At 34.0% G+C, this 16,752-nt stretch overlaps 1 protein-coding gene across 1 annotated transcript in view; it reads left to right on the top strand.

Annotated features, from left to right (window-relative positions):
• The first annotated feature begins 613 nt into the window (after positions 1–613).
• St6galnac3 (ST6 N-acetylgalactosaminide alpha-2,6-sialyltransferase 3) overlaps positions 614–16,752 on the top strand; it is a 328,618-nt gene continuing 312,479 nt past the window's right edge. The window contains exon 1 of the mRNA XM_090333713.1: positions 614–688. The gene's annotated coding sequence lies outside the window, so the exon portion shown is untranslated. The remainder of the gene's footprint in view (positions 689–16,752) is intronic.

Here is a 16,752-nt window from a genome sequence, read left to right as displayed (position 1 = left end):
GTCACATAGGGGAAAGATCACATAATTATAAAATGAAAAAAATAACAACAGTTGGAATTACTTCGAAATTAAAGATGGGAGAAGTGGGACTTGCCATTTGACTTAGGATAAGCAGGATGAGGATGGAAGGGTGGTGAGCAGAGGGAACTGAGCCACTAGAAAAGACTTTATCTAATTTTGCTATTATACAGTAGGTAAGAGGATACAGTGAATATAAGGATAAATATAATTATGGACAGAGGAGAGAAGAGGACCAGAAAACTGTTATGCTTTCTCTCAGGGGTCTATCCAGAAAAAGCAACCTGCTTGTCAAATGATTATTTTATGCTCCTGAGAAAATGCATGAAATGGTAGTATCTTGTGATCCTTATGAAAGAAAAAAAGAGGACCAACGGAATCCCTTTTGTGGCTGCCCTCTCTCTCTCTCTCTCTCTCTCTCTCTCTCTCTCTCTCTCTCTCTTTAACAGCCATTCATTCTACTTTTTTTTTATAGAGAAAGTCAGTGATTGCGGTGAGCTTCTTGGCGGCATTCCTCTTCCTGCTGGTTGTGCGCCTTGTAAATGAAGTGAATTTTCCATTGCTCCTGAACTGCTTCAGACAGCCTGGTCCAAAGTGGATACCATTCTCATATACATACAGGCAGCCCCTTCGGACTCACTACGGATACATAAACCTGAGAACACAAGAGGTAAGACTTTAGAGAGTTACCTAGCATTTGGGTATCTATGGTAACATGGTTTTGTGCGGGAGCAAGATGGCTTCTAACTCGCTGCCTTTGTTTCTTATTTCCTAGAGAGATCTCTCTTTTCTTATTCTTCGACACTAAACTAACACTATCTAAAGTCTGTTGAAGCTTTCTAAACCAAATCTTCCAATTCTCATGCGTCGTATGGAGTTGAGGATGCAATTACTTGTTTTCCTGGGGGCTTGCGGCATAACACACATATCTCTCCATTTAGAGCCTTGAATTTGCAGTTACCAGCAGGAAAGAACTGGCTGGCTTTATTTCCTGTAGGTCAACTGGTTGGCGACTGTTCTTTACAGAGCTTCAGAAAAGCATTTGTGCCCTTTAAAATTCTATAATCCTTAGACCTGGAGCAAGAAAAGGCCAAGCTGATTTTCAAATTTGCAATACCTGCAGAGATAATGGGATTTAAAGAGTTTCCAAATGTAAAGGGTTAAAAGTCATTTAAATCCTACAATCCCTGAACCTTTAAGTCTTTGTCGCCAATTGGCAGCACAGAAGAAGATGGCTATATATTGATAACTAGAAAGTGTATGATCACTTTTATCAACAAACATTTGTGTTCTGAAGTACTGTTGTAAATGGTGAACCTCACAAAATGCATGAACTGCACACAAGTGATTAATAAAATTGTTTTTATTATTCATTTCTGTGGAGTGGATTAAGTGTGAGGCTTATTCCCACAGATGCAAATGCCAGACCTGTTTGAAAGTGTTGTCAACCAAGGTACAGAGAACTAAGGTATCTGTGAAAATGGAAAAAGTTTGGGGGCCCAATTTCATTAAAAAAGTTATTTTGTAAATATCTTGGAGGGGAATGTCAGACATAGAATACTACCTCTGTTGTGAGAGCTATTCTTAGCATCCTATGAGAAAAATTGACAACTGGCTTAGTCTACCCACTTTATGAGCAATATCATACTTGAGCCATTGCTTCTGGTTAATTTGACTTTTTGAAAATTGTATCTGTGTCTGTAGAATTTACAGGCTTTTTTAGATCATTATATTAGCCGGTAAAGTCATCATTAAAAACATATAAATTCCTAGGAATCTTGCTGGATGCTTGTCCTCTAATTGTTTGTAAATTAATTTTAAATGTCTATTGTGTGAATCTGTAGAAGTCCTAATCATTTGATTGCCTATATAAAGATATATCTCTCAGAGAACAGTTTATCTCACTCTTGCCTTTGATCCTTTTATCTCTGTCTGTCATTTGATATTCTATAACTCTACAGTGCAGTTAATCATTTCACAAGTGTCTGTCATAGCTGAAAATGAAGCATATGACTAAAGTCTTTCATGAATTACTCTCATAAGAGAAATCCTACCAAATATCAAACACTTGTAATTTATTTAAATACTTGTGAAATGTTAAAGGAAAAACTATCCCTGGCATATGATTATTTAATTAGTCACATTAGCCAAGGTACTTTGGAATGTCTTTTAATAGAGCTTTTAATACAATGACTTTACCAAACAGAGCATTGTTTTCCCTTTGCACAGGTCATTTATTGAGGGGCGATATGGTTGCTGGAAAGAGTTCATTCATAGTATGAGTTTCAATTTTGACACTTATTGGCACTTACAAAACAGTCTATTTGTTTGAGGTAAAATTCTCAACCTCGAGTCTCAAGTACATTATGTGTAATATGCAGAAGGCTGTATCAATGTCATAGTTACTCACATGACTTTATCAACGTCATAGTTACGTGACTTAAAGAGGACAAAGAGTATGAGGGCATGAGGTGCTTGGCTCTAAACTGATGGTCACTGAATGAGTTTCTGTTGCTTCCCTATCATGTGTCTCACTATGATATGAAGTATTTGAAATCTATGACACATTCCAGAATACAGAATTCCAAAATGCTAGAATTTACTTTTAAATCTTAATGATTTTGGACTCATGATAGTAAAAATACAAAGAGCTGCTAAAACCCATTAGTCATCAGTGTTTTGCAAGCTAAAACTACTGTAGGGTAAAAATTTAAGAAGGTTGCTTGTACCTAATGTTGGTGAGGATATAAAGCAACAAGAATTCTTGTATATGAATAGGGTAAGTATAAAATGAAACAATGCCTTTGACAAAACTTTCCTCACATTATTAAGTAAAGTATAAGATCTATACACCTTACCCAGCAGGATTCTAGTAATCTGTATCTATTCTGTCAATGCTCATAAACCCATATGCCAATGAAGGTATCATTGTTCAGAACAGATACTTTAATAGCTATCAGAATGGCTTACAATTGTGCTGCACATATCAGAATTCTATATATCCCTAACATCGAAGAGAGTGCAGCTACCTATCATAACCTAGAAGGTGAAATAATGTATCCAATGAGATTATATTTGTAACTCTCAGGGAGAGAACTAAGTGAGGTTGCCTAGTGATATGTATACATATGCAAAACAAACAGGAAAGCAAAGAAGTCATCACTATGGGAAAAGAAGAAGCAGTTACCCCTGGGAGAAGTGTGTGCATTGTTTCAGGTTGAGTTTCTGGGATATCAGCAATATTCAATCTCTTCTATTGGAAGTTTATGAGTATTCGTAGTTTAAATATTTATTAGGTATTAATTTAGTTTTTTATTTTCTGTGTGTCAATTTCATATTGAAAGATTTAAAATATGTTCTGAGCCCAGGTAGAATACTTACTGGCCTCTAACTGCAGACCAAAAATCATATTTACATTTCATAATTAAAAGCAGGAAATAACTAAAAGGAAACTACTAGACATTATTCTATTCAGAGTAAAACAGTAATACTGAGATAGGAAGTTTCATTTTATGTAAAAGCTGACATATGCAGGCACCTAATTCCTCTAGTTCTGATCTGTACAACCAACTGGAGGCCCCATTTAGTATGAATGTAAATAATGACAGGAAAATTTTGTATGAATTTGAAAACAGCCTGTGAAAACCCAAGAGAGTGACAGATTATCTCTTTAGTTCAAACTGTTCTAAGTTACATTTGGGAGGAAACTAAAATTTACTTATTTTACATCACACATTTCATTGACTTCCTCTTTTTCTCTCACAGTCTCCTCCCTGCATTTGCTCTATGTTTCTGCTCTATTCTCATTCTCAACTTATTATTTTATTTATTATTTATATCTTATTATAACCTTATTTATTTTTTCCAAATAATGACTTCATATGAAATTCCTACTAGAGATAATTGCAATGAATGAAAGAATCATGATGAGAAAGCCTTTATGAGCTGAAATAAAATTAATATATTAGGTAGACTCAATAGTAAGGCTCAAATCATGATTCTTTAGGTTTGTAGTCCATTACAATTGTTCATGGCCAACTTCCCCCACAAATGACAGGTTAATAAGAAAAAAATTGTGATGAATTTTTTTGATCATGATTTTACATTGAACAGGGCTAAAGACCAAAATAACAAGATGAACCATTTGTTTGCACACTTAAGTTCAATATAATTAGGATAGCCTCATGTTCTATGGATCTTTTTCAGTTGTAGCTTTTCTTACTACCTGAGTTAAAGGATGGATACTTTCTGAAATGGGAGTTCTTGTAATTTATAATCAAGCAAGATTATTCAGAGAATTTCTTTATGGCCAACTCTTTTTTTTTTCCAGTTCTGGGGCTTGAACTCAGGGCCTGAGCACTGTCCTTGGGCTTTTCCTCAAGGCTAGCTCTCTGCCACTTGAGCCACAGCACCATTTCTGGCTTTTTCTATGTATATGGTACCAAAGAATCAAACCGGGGTTTTCGTGCATGCACTCTACCTACCACTAGGCCAAACTCGCAGTCTTATGGCCAACTCTTACACAGAAAGATGGAGAAAAGTTAAGAGTAAGAAATGTACTAATGGGAATAAGTTAGAGTCTTGAGAGAGGAAAAAAAAAAGTTTACATTTCTATGAACCACCTTGGAGAAGAACTCTAGGTTCTATGTCTTTTTTCTTTTCCCTTTTTTTAATTGTGATTAATAGAAGGGTTACATTATATTCACCAGTAGGTTCTATGTTTTATCTAAGGGGTAAGCAAGGGATGAGAAACAGGAGAACAGGAGGGGGGCAGATAAAAAATTTGCTCATAAAGCTGTTCGTGAGTTTTTCACTTGAGGTACTGATTATGAGCCTCACCACTTCAAAGGTAGCTGAACACTCTTATTATCCAGTGGCATGTGTTAATGGCCATGAAATGATCACCACATTTATATACATAACTGAAGATATTTGTCCTTAAGGTTTTCTCAGTGCATTTTCCCCCTAAACCATATATTTAATGTCTATCTAGAAACTTCTTAAGATTTACTACATATGTGGAATGCCTAGAATTATTTCCAGGAATAGAATATTCATAAACGTTATTCTTTTTAAAATGTTTTATTTATACAATCAAACATCACTTATGTAAATTTCCAAAAGAAAAAACAAGCAAAATAATACCACTAAACCAATCATATATGTGTGTGTGTGTGTGTGTGTGTGTGTGTGTGTGTGTGTGTGTGTATATATATTTGGCAATGTCTTATAAATCTTTCTTTCTCCATAATAAAGATTTTTAACTATTCATTCACATTATTAATTGTAGCAGACAGAGAAGGAATAAAGCATTTAATTATCAAAGATCTGGGTTCAAGGAATCATTTTTTCTCCCTATCAAGGCAAATTTAGGTAAAAGAAATTAGCTAAAGTCTGTTTTTTGTTTTGTTTGGGTATTTTTTTTATTAAGAACTAAGTGATGTTATTTATTTTTCCATTGTGTGACCTGGTGTGAAGACATAGCTCAGAACAAATAATCTGCAACTTATTTACATTTTCTTTTGAGAAAGAGAATCAACCTTTAACTGATCCGAAGAATGAGATGACTAGATCTTTCTGATGATCAGTAGGAATGCCAGTTTTTCTCCCAGATATGATCAGAAAACTATAACACACCAGAGCTGAGGAGCTGAAAGTAGTTCTGCTACTGAAGAATGGTACCATGTCACCTGGGACCCAGGGTGGGGTGTGAAATGAGAAGCATGGGCTGTCCAGAACACAGGATAGCAGCCATGCATAGAACCATGAATTTAATGGCTTAAGAATTTAATGAAGCTAAGGCATGTCTAATTATAAAATGGGGACATTAAAAAGTCTGCACTAGACTAAATAAGAATAACATTGATTGTTATGATAGGTCACAGTAGCCTAATCAAACATGTGCATAACATATTGATGTTGCAATAGAATTTCCCAAATTGTGATTATAGTCACAGTTAAAGAATGGAGATGACTTTCTTGGCAATGAAAGTACACACTGTATGGATTTAAATGAATGTACACTTGTAACTAAGACTGACTTGAATGGCTTTTCTATATTTGGGAATATAGAATTTAGATTTCACATGGGCATAGTGAGAGCAATTATATGCAAATGTATGTTCCCCAAATTTCAAACTGATCAATTTAATTGTTATTAAAATCTGAATATTTCCATTTGTGTAATCATAAAGGAAAGACATTTTAGCTATGTGATTGCTTTAAAAGATGAAGCCACTAAATTAACATATAATAAAGATTACTTACACAACATGAGTATATTGGATTCATCCTTTTAAAGATAATTTATTGTTTTTCTAAGTACACAAGTTATGTACGTATTTGTTGACTGGAATAGCGATTATTATGTTGCTCATTTTGTTTATAAAGTAACAACTCTCAATCAATGGCCAAATCTCAGAACACTGAAGTGTTGAAAGAGTGAGTCAGATAGTTCTCTGAAATGGAGTGACCACAGAAGCTTTTGTGGGAGAGAATAGATATGTACTCAGGACAAAGATTTGCATATGACAGAAAGAAAATGCAGAGTTGGGAAAAGATCAAACATTATGCCAGAATATACATTGTTCATTTTCCTTCAGCTAATGTGTATGCTGGAACTCAGTTTGCCTCACATTTTGTAGATCCATTTCCTACATTTAATTTCTGTGACTATGTTACTTCATTCTACTTCTGTAAATCATTGTTTGACTAACTACCTAGAGTTGGACTGTCTGCATGGTGTTGGACACTTCTAATAACCCCCTTCTGTGTGCACACACTTGATATGACTTATGCCCAAGGAGTTTCTGAGGACCGACTCAAGACTGAACTTCCAGATACATAGGTCCTATAGGCCCATATGATCAGAATTAAATTTTCTCTGGGATATACAAGGATACAGAAAATGCATTCATTATGTAATTATGACCTAATATATGAATGTCATTCACAGAAAGGAAAAGACCACACTTACACCTATAAGATGGTAATACATATGTACATACAATATATACATACCTCCTGAGCCCAGCCATTTTTGTGGTTTGTTTGTATAAGCATAATTCCTTATGCTGTTCTGTGTTTTTGTTATTTACAATCTAAAGAATCTAATTCATGCATTCATTTTACAACAGCCATTCGTAGCATTGCCACATGGAGAATGAGGGCTTTGTTTCCAAATCTGTCCTCACAAATCTGCTGGGAGGCTAGTTGAAAACTGATATTTATCAGTAGGCTTAGGGGTGACTAGAAGTCACTGCTGTATACCTTTCTGCTTAGGAATATGTTGCTTAGTAAAGTAGCTTATCCTTTGAATAGGGAGAAAGAAGTTCACAATTTCCCAAGGTCACAAAGCCAGCAAATAGCTGGAAAAACCTGACTGCTTCCTGAATTTCTAGGCCTACTCAGTTTATAAATATTAGAGTTTTATTATAATTATCAGGTGAAATTTTCTCTATTTCTTTGAGGCACCAGCAATCAAAAGAGATTGTTTTCTACTTTGCATATCGCATCTGCTATTGATGAAGGATCCGTTATTACCATAGGTTTTTAATGTAGTTATTGATTCCCTATGAAGATATAATGAAATTTTACTTATTACAGAATGTTATATAGAAAAATACTCATCTGCCAACTGTCATGTTAACATACCGTAAAAAGGCCTATTAGATATCTAGATATCAAATTACTTTAGTTGTGAAAATCAAGCAAAACGAAATAGTTCTTTTCTCATATATACTTCAACTTCGACTAGAGTCCTGGTGTTAAAAGCTTTTTTTTTGTCTTCTCAAGCTGATAAGCTGGCAGAATATTTAGTAAAGATATTTGTCAAATGACAGCATTGACTATGAATATCAATTACGAAATATTTAATAAGTGCTAACTCTGGCACGTAGACTGCTAAAGACTTCATAGAAGTGTCAAGATTGGGATTAATCAAAGAAAAGGCTAAGATGGACTCCTTAGTATCCAGGTCAGTATAACCCAGAGGGTATTGACATTTAACATGTAATTATGGAAGCTGACTCACTTACTTAAGCAAGTCTTTCCACTATAGTTAATAATAATGAACTTTCATTGTTTTCTTAATAATGGCCATTTGAACTGGTGTTAGTGAAATCTTAACATTGTTCCAGAATACAAATTATAACAGATGCTGTCAAGGATGTGGTTAGAGGGAACCCAAATAGGCTGTTGTTGGGAAGTAGACTTGTCCAGCAACTCTGAAAAGCACTGCAGAGGTTCCTAAAAAATTCTACATATAACTACATTATGATCCAGCCATTCCAGGAATGGACATTAAGTTAGAAATGACCTTTATCACTTTGGGAGAAGAGAAGTGGAGGGGGTAAATGGGAGAAAATGAGGGAGAGTATAACATTGTTTGACAAGAAATGTACTGACTAAATATACTCATTACACTATTTATGTAACTGTAACTTCTCTGTACATTACCTGTACAATAAAGTAAAATACTATTTAAAAAGGAAATGGAAAAACCTTTGAGGATAAAGCAGAGGAATTTAAAACAAAAGAAATCAAAGGCATGGAAAACACACTCAACATATTCAAGTGAGACTGAAGGAGGATTCTCTAAGGGGAGGCACAATGCCTATGTGCCTCTGAGCATAACAAATAATATTAATAAAATGAGCTCCAGGAAATAGAAACAAGAACTTTTTTCTGTGCTATTGTTTTTCTTTCTTTTCTTTTCTGTCTTTTTTATGTATCTATCTTTAGGAAGGTAAGAGGGAGCACAGAAATGAAATGAAGGGACCTGATACTATGTTGAAAGTGAACTATTAAATTTATCAATGAAGATGGAAGAGAAAAATTGGGAGAGAGTAAGGGAAGGGTGACATTGTCCAAAAGGAAATGTACATTTTACAGGACTTTTGTAAATGTAACCCTCTGTACGTCATTTGTATAGTGATAAGAACATCTGAAAAAATATGTTAAATGAAATAAGTCAGACCAGAGAAACAAAGAATGCATGTTTTTCCTTATATATAGAAGCTAGACTTAGCTTATAAACTTATTAATAAATACAGTGAGTGATATGCAAGTATATCCAAATTAACTGAAATATGGTTATTCAAGGAAGAACTCAAATAGTATAATTCCTTAGTTTTGGAAAATAAAATGCCAGTAAGTGAGTACTTAAAAGCAGTGGGTGGAATCAAGGAGAAATGGGTAGACAAATAAAGAGGAGGAGAAAATATAATAAAAAATCCAAACGTATGTTCTACAAAATTAAGAAAAGTAAGTACAGTAGGGATAGGTAAAACTTTGGGAAAGGGGTGATATTAATCATGATATATTATACTCATAAGCTTCTTCATTAAATCACATCTCCTTTGTATATATACTTAAAGACAAAAGATTTACTGACAAGCCTGCTCCTGCAACACCAGGTCATACTAGATAAAATAAAACACAGTAGGTAAAACTCAGCTGGTCTCAGTAGAAAGGAGGAAAATGCTTTAGTATTAGAAACATAAAGGTAATAGAAAGATGGCAAAACATAAACGCAGATTCTGTGACTTCCTGAGGCTTTCTCAGGAGTAATAACTGAGTCGATTGGGTCACACCCCAATCTTCTAGATCAGGACCGAGAATTGAGCCCAGGCTAGGGAAAAAGCGAAATCTTATCACACACTAAAACAGGCAAAACAGCAAAGAAAACCACAAAGAATCTTATTTATGTATTTGGTGTTTGACTGAGGAAAAATTTGTCACTGGAAATTCAAAATATTAGACCTAATCCCTAATGGATTTAGAATTTGAACTCCACTTTTTCAATTCGAAGATTCCAGCAAACAAAATCAACCAAATACTACTTTCCAGATAGTGATAAACAAAGGCTCTAAAGGTATTGAAGACTTTTTAAAGAGATTTTTGCACAATGTAGACAAAGTGCTGGTTAAAATTTGCCATTTATTATAAATTGCACAAGGTGACAGTCTATGGGGATGATATATGGGTTACTATAGAGAATTGTACAGAAAATTATTATGTCTACTTATTCCTTGCTTAGTGTTTTATTGTACTATATATTCATCCTATTGCTTTAAATCTAAAAAAATCCTGAATTCTATAACTTACACATGTTCAAGTAATAGAATAAAGGCATAGGAGCTTGTATCATAAATTCTAAAATGATTAAGACTGAAGAAAAGCATAATTTTAGTTAAAAATCTGTTTTGCCAAATAAATATAATACCTACAGAGATATACATAAATAAACAAATGAATATTAAATAAACAAAAATATATATATGGTTAATTTAGATGGTAGTAAATATATCTTAATACATATGCCATTTTCTTTTTTAGACTTATCTGAGTAAATACTATACTGATTTATTTAACTTTCCAAAACCTCAAATTAATCACTGGCAATCCTAATGACTATGACTGTCACATGGGTAAAAATGAAGAGCCAGAGGTTATCTTGGTCAGACTTAAATGTCTCTTGGAGTGGTTTTTAAGTCATGTGTTTGTTAATTCATGAAATCATTAATATTATGGAGTCACATTGGCTGAACCTACTGTAGCATTACCAGGTACTATAGTAGATCCTGGAGTTGTAAAGAATAAAACACGTTTGTCTAAAGATACATGGTAATTTTTGTACTGCTAACTGAGTGTGAGAGTAATACAAAAAGAGGTCTACTTCAATTTTTTCAAATGTACAATTGGAAAGAAGGTTTACCAGCAATACCTCAGAATATTAACTGATGGGCTGTGGATTGTGAATTTTATCTTTCTTTTTTTTTAACATGATTTCCAGTTTTCCAGTAAACATATATTGCATTCATTGCATTACGTTGCATTCATTATATTACATTGCATTCATTACATTTTAAAGAAATGAGTATTTGTGAAACATTCTAAAGCTGTTTCTGCCATAAAATAGAACATGAAATGTCATACAAATATACTATTTGGAATACTTTCTATTTTCCTACTCCTTAAGTATCAGTTGTTCATAGTGACTTTTTTTTGTTTTTAATTTTTAATTTTTTTTCTTTGCCAGTCCTGGGGCTTGAACTCAGAGCCTGGACACTGTCCTTGGATACTTTTTGCTCAAGGCTACTGGTCTTCCACAAGAGCCACGGTGCCACTTATGGCATTTTCTGTGTGTGTTGTTCCAGGAAATTGAACCAGAGCTTCGGGTATGCTAAGCGAGCACATTACCTACCACTAGGCCATGCTCCTGGTTCCATTTTTAAAATTTTTATTTTATTGTTGGGTGATGTACAAAGGGGTTACATCAGGTAGTGGGTACATTACTTCTTGAACATTGTTACCCCTTCCCATATTTTTCTCCCACTTTCCTTGCCCCACCTCTCCCACTCACCTTGTTTTTCCCTCACCTCCCCATTTTCAAATACAACAATAAACATACATACAAAATACCAGGTACCAAAGTCAGATACAGTAACAACAGGAGATAAACCTTAAAGGGAAAAGAAGAAAAAGAAATAGCTTCACATAATACTTTAAGAACAGCAGTCACAAAGATAGCCCTCTTGTTTCCATATCTAGGAGATCATTTCACTTATTCTCATCATATATTGACTATGTACTTAGCTTTTGAGCTATTATGATCTTCTGCTAGGAGAATCTTAAACATATACTAATTGTTACAAATGAGGGAAAACATGGGACCTATTTTTCTTTGGATCTGGCTTACTTCACTTAGTATGATTTTTCCCAAGTCTTTCCATTTCCTTACAAATGCGACAATGTCATTCTTTCTGATGGCAGCATAGAATTCTATGGTGTAAATATACCACATCTTCATGATCCATTCACCTACTGAGGGGCATCTGGGTTAGTTCCATATCTTAGCTCATGTATATAATATTGCTATTAATATAGTTTGCTGGTAATTTTAGTATGGCCTTGTTTGTAGATATTTGGGTAGATGTCCAGTAGTGGGATTGCTTGGCTCTATTTAGTCTTTTGAGGAGCCTCCATACTGCTTTCAAGAGTGGTTGGACAAGTTTACACCACTACCAACAGTGTAGTGACAGTCCCTTCTGGCCACATCCCCTCCAGAATCTGTTGTTATTAGATTTCTTGATAAGGGCCATTCTAACTGGGATGAGGTGAAATCTCAAAGTTGTTTCCATTAGCATTTCTTTTATGGCCATTTTTATTTCCTCTTTAGAGAAGTCTCTCTTTAAGACCCCCTTTCTTTGAAGGTTTGTTTTAGAAGATTTAATTTCTTGAGCTGTAGGTATATTTTAGTTATAAGATCCTTGTCTGTTGTATGGCAAGTGAAGATCATCTTCCAAAGAATACATAATAAGAATATGTAACAGGTGAACACAACCTCACTTAGATGATCAGGATTAACATCAAAGATGACAAATTGCCATAATGACAATAGCACTTTATTTCTGGGGTCTTCTTCTTCAAAACCTAGAATACTTGACTAATCATGAGAAAAGAACCCTACACCAGTACTCCTTAAACACTATAATGTCATCAAAGACAAGGAACCATTGTTGATGACATTATAAACTGTAATGTATCCTAGATGGGCCCTGAAATGGATAAAAGATGAAATAATACTTTATCAATAATTTAACAAATTTAACCCTCATGCAAGATTTGGATGGTAGGGACATTAGGTGTAGAATATAGGATAATTCTCTACTGTCTTCATTTTTCTGTAAACCTAAATGGTTTTGAGTTTTTAACTGCTATGTCTGGAAGAATAGAATTGCCATTGTATGAGATGACAAATAGTAATATGAAAATATTTTAAAATTGCTTAGTCTATGGTGAAAGCAAAGCATTAAGCACAACTTTGGAAGCCTACTGCTAGTTCCATATTCGTCAACTGTGAAGAAAGTGAAAATTTACCAGACCTATTTCATCTACCATCCTAGTTAACATTTATTTGGAGATGTATAATAGCTTTATGAAAATAAACATTATTGTTGCAATTCTGTCTGTTAAGACTATCTATAGAAGTAATATGAGGAAATACAGCATGTGTATTCATTCAAGCAGAATTCTTGGGGTATTTACTAGGAGTTAAATAAAGGTTGAACTGATATTCAGAGGTATTTTTCTATTTTTCTTCTTATTAGTACAAGTTCTATAAATGAATAATTATAGTTTATTTTGATATGAAAAAATGGAATTTTATATTTTTCTCACATTTTATCACTGTCATGTTCTTCTGAATTACTAAGCTTTAGAAATTTCTTTTGCATTTTTAAGCAATTTTAAGTGAACTTTTTTCATATTTCAAATATTTATTGCATTGGCTATACCCTACTAACAATAAACTACAGCATAGAATAAAGTTGACCTGACTTTAGATGTGTGTGTATATGTTACATTATATATAATTGAATATATTATAAATAATAAAACATACTTGTATATATTATATAACATTATATAATATATAAAATAAAATTTCATAAAATTATGTATCATTTCTTTCTTTATATATTTGCCAATCCTGGTCTTGAACTCAGGGCCTGAGCACTGTCCTTGGACTTTCTCAAGGCTAGAGCTCTACCACTTGAGCCTCAGCACCACTTCCAGCTTTTTTCTATGTATGTGGTACCAAGGAATCGAACCTGGGTCTTGGTGCATGCTAGGCAAGCACTCTACCACTAGGCCCAACTCCCAGCCCCTATATATCATTTATATATTATAGAATGATAAGAATGCTTTTAAATTAGTTTTCTAAAATTATAACTATATGTGTTAAATATTATCACAACATTTGAGCATCTAATGGAATAACTGTCCATATTGTTCTCACAAAACCTATCAAGATGGAAACTAATTTAGAAATTGATCATTGTTTGTAGAGGATGTGTGTGAGATATACATCTACATGTATATGCATGCATGTATGTGTATATAAATATGTGCACTCTTGCACACTTGGAGAGAAATACAGAGAAGATTATAAGAAACTTATATATCCAAATGTATAGAATATGCTGAGTAGAGGTGGTTTGTGCCTATAATTTTACCTATTCGGGAGGATGAGATTTGAGAATCACAGTTCAAAGGCATTGTGGGCATACTCATATCACTTATTAGGCACCAAAAAAACAGAAGTGAAGCTGTGGCTCAAGTGTTAGTGTACATTGAGCCCTAAAGCTCAGGAACAATGCATAATCTCAGTGACAGTGTGTAGTCTTGGAGTTTGAAATCCAGGATTGGTACACATGCCAAAAATGTGAACAGTTGAGGTGGTATATGATGGGATTAGCTATTAGTTTGGAGATTTAGAAAATCTGTACTTTTGAGTCCAAACACAATAAGACAGACTTCTTTCTTTCTAAGAGAGGTTGGTTTTTGTTCTTTGAGGCCCTTAATTGAATGAGTAGAAACCACATTATGGAGGGTGGTCCTATTTACTCAAATTCTACCAATTTAAATGTTAATTTCATCTCAAAAACATCTTTGGAGAACATCCAGAGCAGTATTAGACTAAATATCTTGGCGCCATGGCCCAATCTAATTGATGTAAAATTAACTATCACAGTGTATAATTATCTTATTGAATCATTGAATTTGAAAAATTTCTCATCCATACTCGGGAATACATAGTATTTTTATTTCATGTTGTAGATAAGGAAATTGCAGATAAGACAGGGTATTTTATAATTCACATATACTCAAATTCACAGGTGACAGGGCTGAGTTTTGGATCCTGAATCCCGATCCCAAGATTACAGTCATATGACCAAGTTCAGAGAAATGCAGTGTGCTCACACCCTTTTCTCCGACTTCAGTATGAGTTTTTATTTGATTGTCTTTGTTGAAATGGGGAACTTCATGGAATACATGCATATGAGTTGAAATCTTTGCATTCTGATGTGAATTTCTGTTAAGCCTGTTATCTTATTGTAGTCCACAGCTGGACCAAATACAAAAGCTTGGCTCTCCTTCAGTCTTTTTACTCAATTCTGATGGTATTGTATAATAACCAGAACACTATTCTCACATCTGGACAATGAATTGACCTCATAATTCTCTCTGTATATATATTTTAAAAAACTAATATTCTGTTTTGAGTTACTTAAGCCCTGCTTCAAAAGCATTGTAGCTGATAACTGTGTTTCATCCCTGATTGCACCAAACCCATTAACTTGATATTCTTTTTTTTTTGCATTTTTTATTGTAATTAGTAAAAGGGTTACATGATATTTGCATTAATTCACGTACATTGATACCCTTTCACATGTCTTGGTACCCATTTCCCTCCCCCCCCCACACCCCCCACCTGTCCTGGTTTTCCCCCCTTCCCTATCAAATTTCAAATAACCAAATACAAATAAATTGAATATATCAGATAACAAAGTGAGATACTATAACAATATGAGATAACAAGGGACAGCAAAGGAGATGAGAGACAACATTAACTCGATATTCTTAAAAATAATACGAAATCTTAGATAATGTTTTAGGACAAGAGTTTGGAATGAAAACATTAGCTTGTCTAAATTATGAAACTAGTTGGATATGATAATCAGTGCTCTTGATTGTTAAATTAGGTGAAAATTGAGGTCATTTGTCTAAAATCTACTGAGGATTACAAAAATAAAATGAGGGAAAATTTGAGGTGGTGAGCTAGCTATGTGACAGAAATCCTTTCTGTTTATTTCTTTAATGTTTACTTCCAAGAGGCAGAATTCGCTTTGTTATCCATGGGGGACAAATGAATACAACTGAGTCCCATCCCTCTCCGCATCTCCAGAATATATGTATGCATATATTTAGTTAGTTGGTTATGTTTTAGTGCATGGAGCCTGTGGTCAACTTGCTTATTTGATTCTCTTAAATAATCTGCTTTCAGCACTTATTTTTATTGGTTTTATTTTCTGAACTTAGAGGCTGGGAATGGAGTCACCTCATATGACTCATTCATCTCTTCAGTGAGTGGTATGACTGTGTCAAAATGGTTATGTTGAAAGAAACACAGGATACAGTGATATAGTAGTACAGCAATAGCCAGCATCTGAAACTTTCTGACATTTCCCCACTAGTAGGAAGTGTTCTTTTTGTTTCTGCTTTTAGCATTGAAGAATGCATCTTAAATTCATAATTATGCCCATGAGCCTTCTCCTTTCACTGCATCCTTTCCCATAACTGTTTCTCTGTAAGTGATGTGAACTATGCAGAAAGCCTATTAGGAGACATCATTCTGAACATCTTTTCTTAAGTGTTTCTCATAGTTATGAGATATAAAAGGCATAGAAAGATCTTAGCAAAATAGCAGTATATGCTATATCGGCCATTTGGTTTCATACTTTCATGCCTTACCTAAAACTGATATCTTTACATGTAGAAAACAGAATAATCTCTGGGAACACAGTTAACAACATGTCTTTCATGCTGGTGTGTCTGATTCTCTTGTTAGTATGTGGCTGTTTCTTGTGAACTATTTTGGCTCTTTCTATGAGAACCAATAGTTTATACACACTTGCTCAGTTCTTCATGTTCAATAAGTCTATAGACACATGATCCTATTTAAGAAATAATCTTATGACCTTGAGTATATCATCTATTTTCCACTAAGTACATTAAATAAATGAAGCACTAAGAAGTTAAGTAATTTATTTTTCTTTCCTTGATGTATGAATTTATGGTGGAGGCAAATGAATCACAGAAGCTAAAGGAAATTAGGGAAAGTGCCATTTATCTTTAAGTTTTATGAAGACTGCAAACCAAGTTTCACTT

Source organism: Megascapheus bottae, chromosome 6 (assembly GCF_031878675.1).
Source record: "Megascapheus bottae isolate mThoBot1 chromosome 6, mThoBot2.hap1, whole genome shotgun sequence".
Lineage (NCBI taxonomy): Eukaryota > Metazoa > Chordata > Mammalia > Rodentia > Geomyidae > Megascapheus > Megascapheus bottae.
Note: the sequence above shows the minus strand (reverse complement) of the source record. Positions and strands in the feature narration are given on the sequence as shown.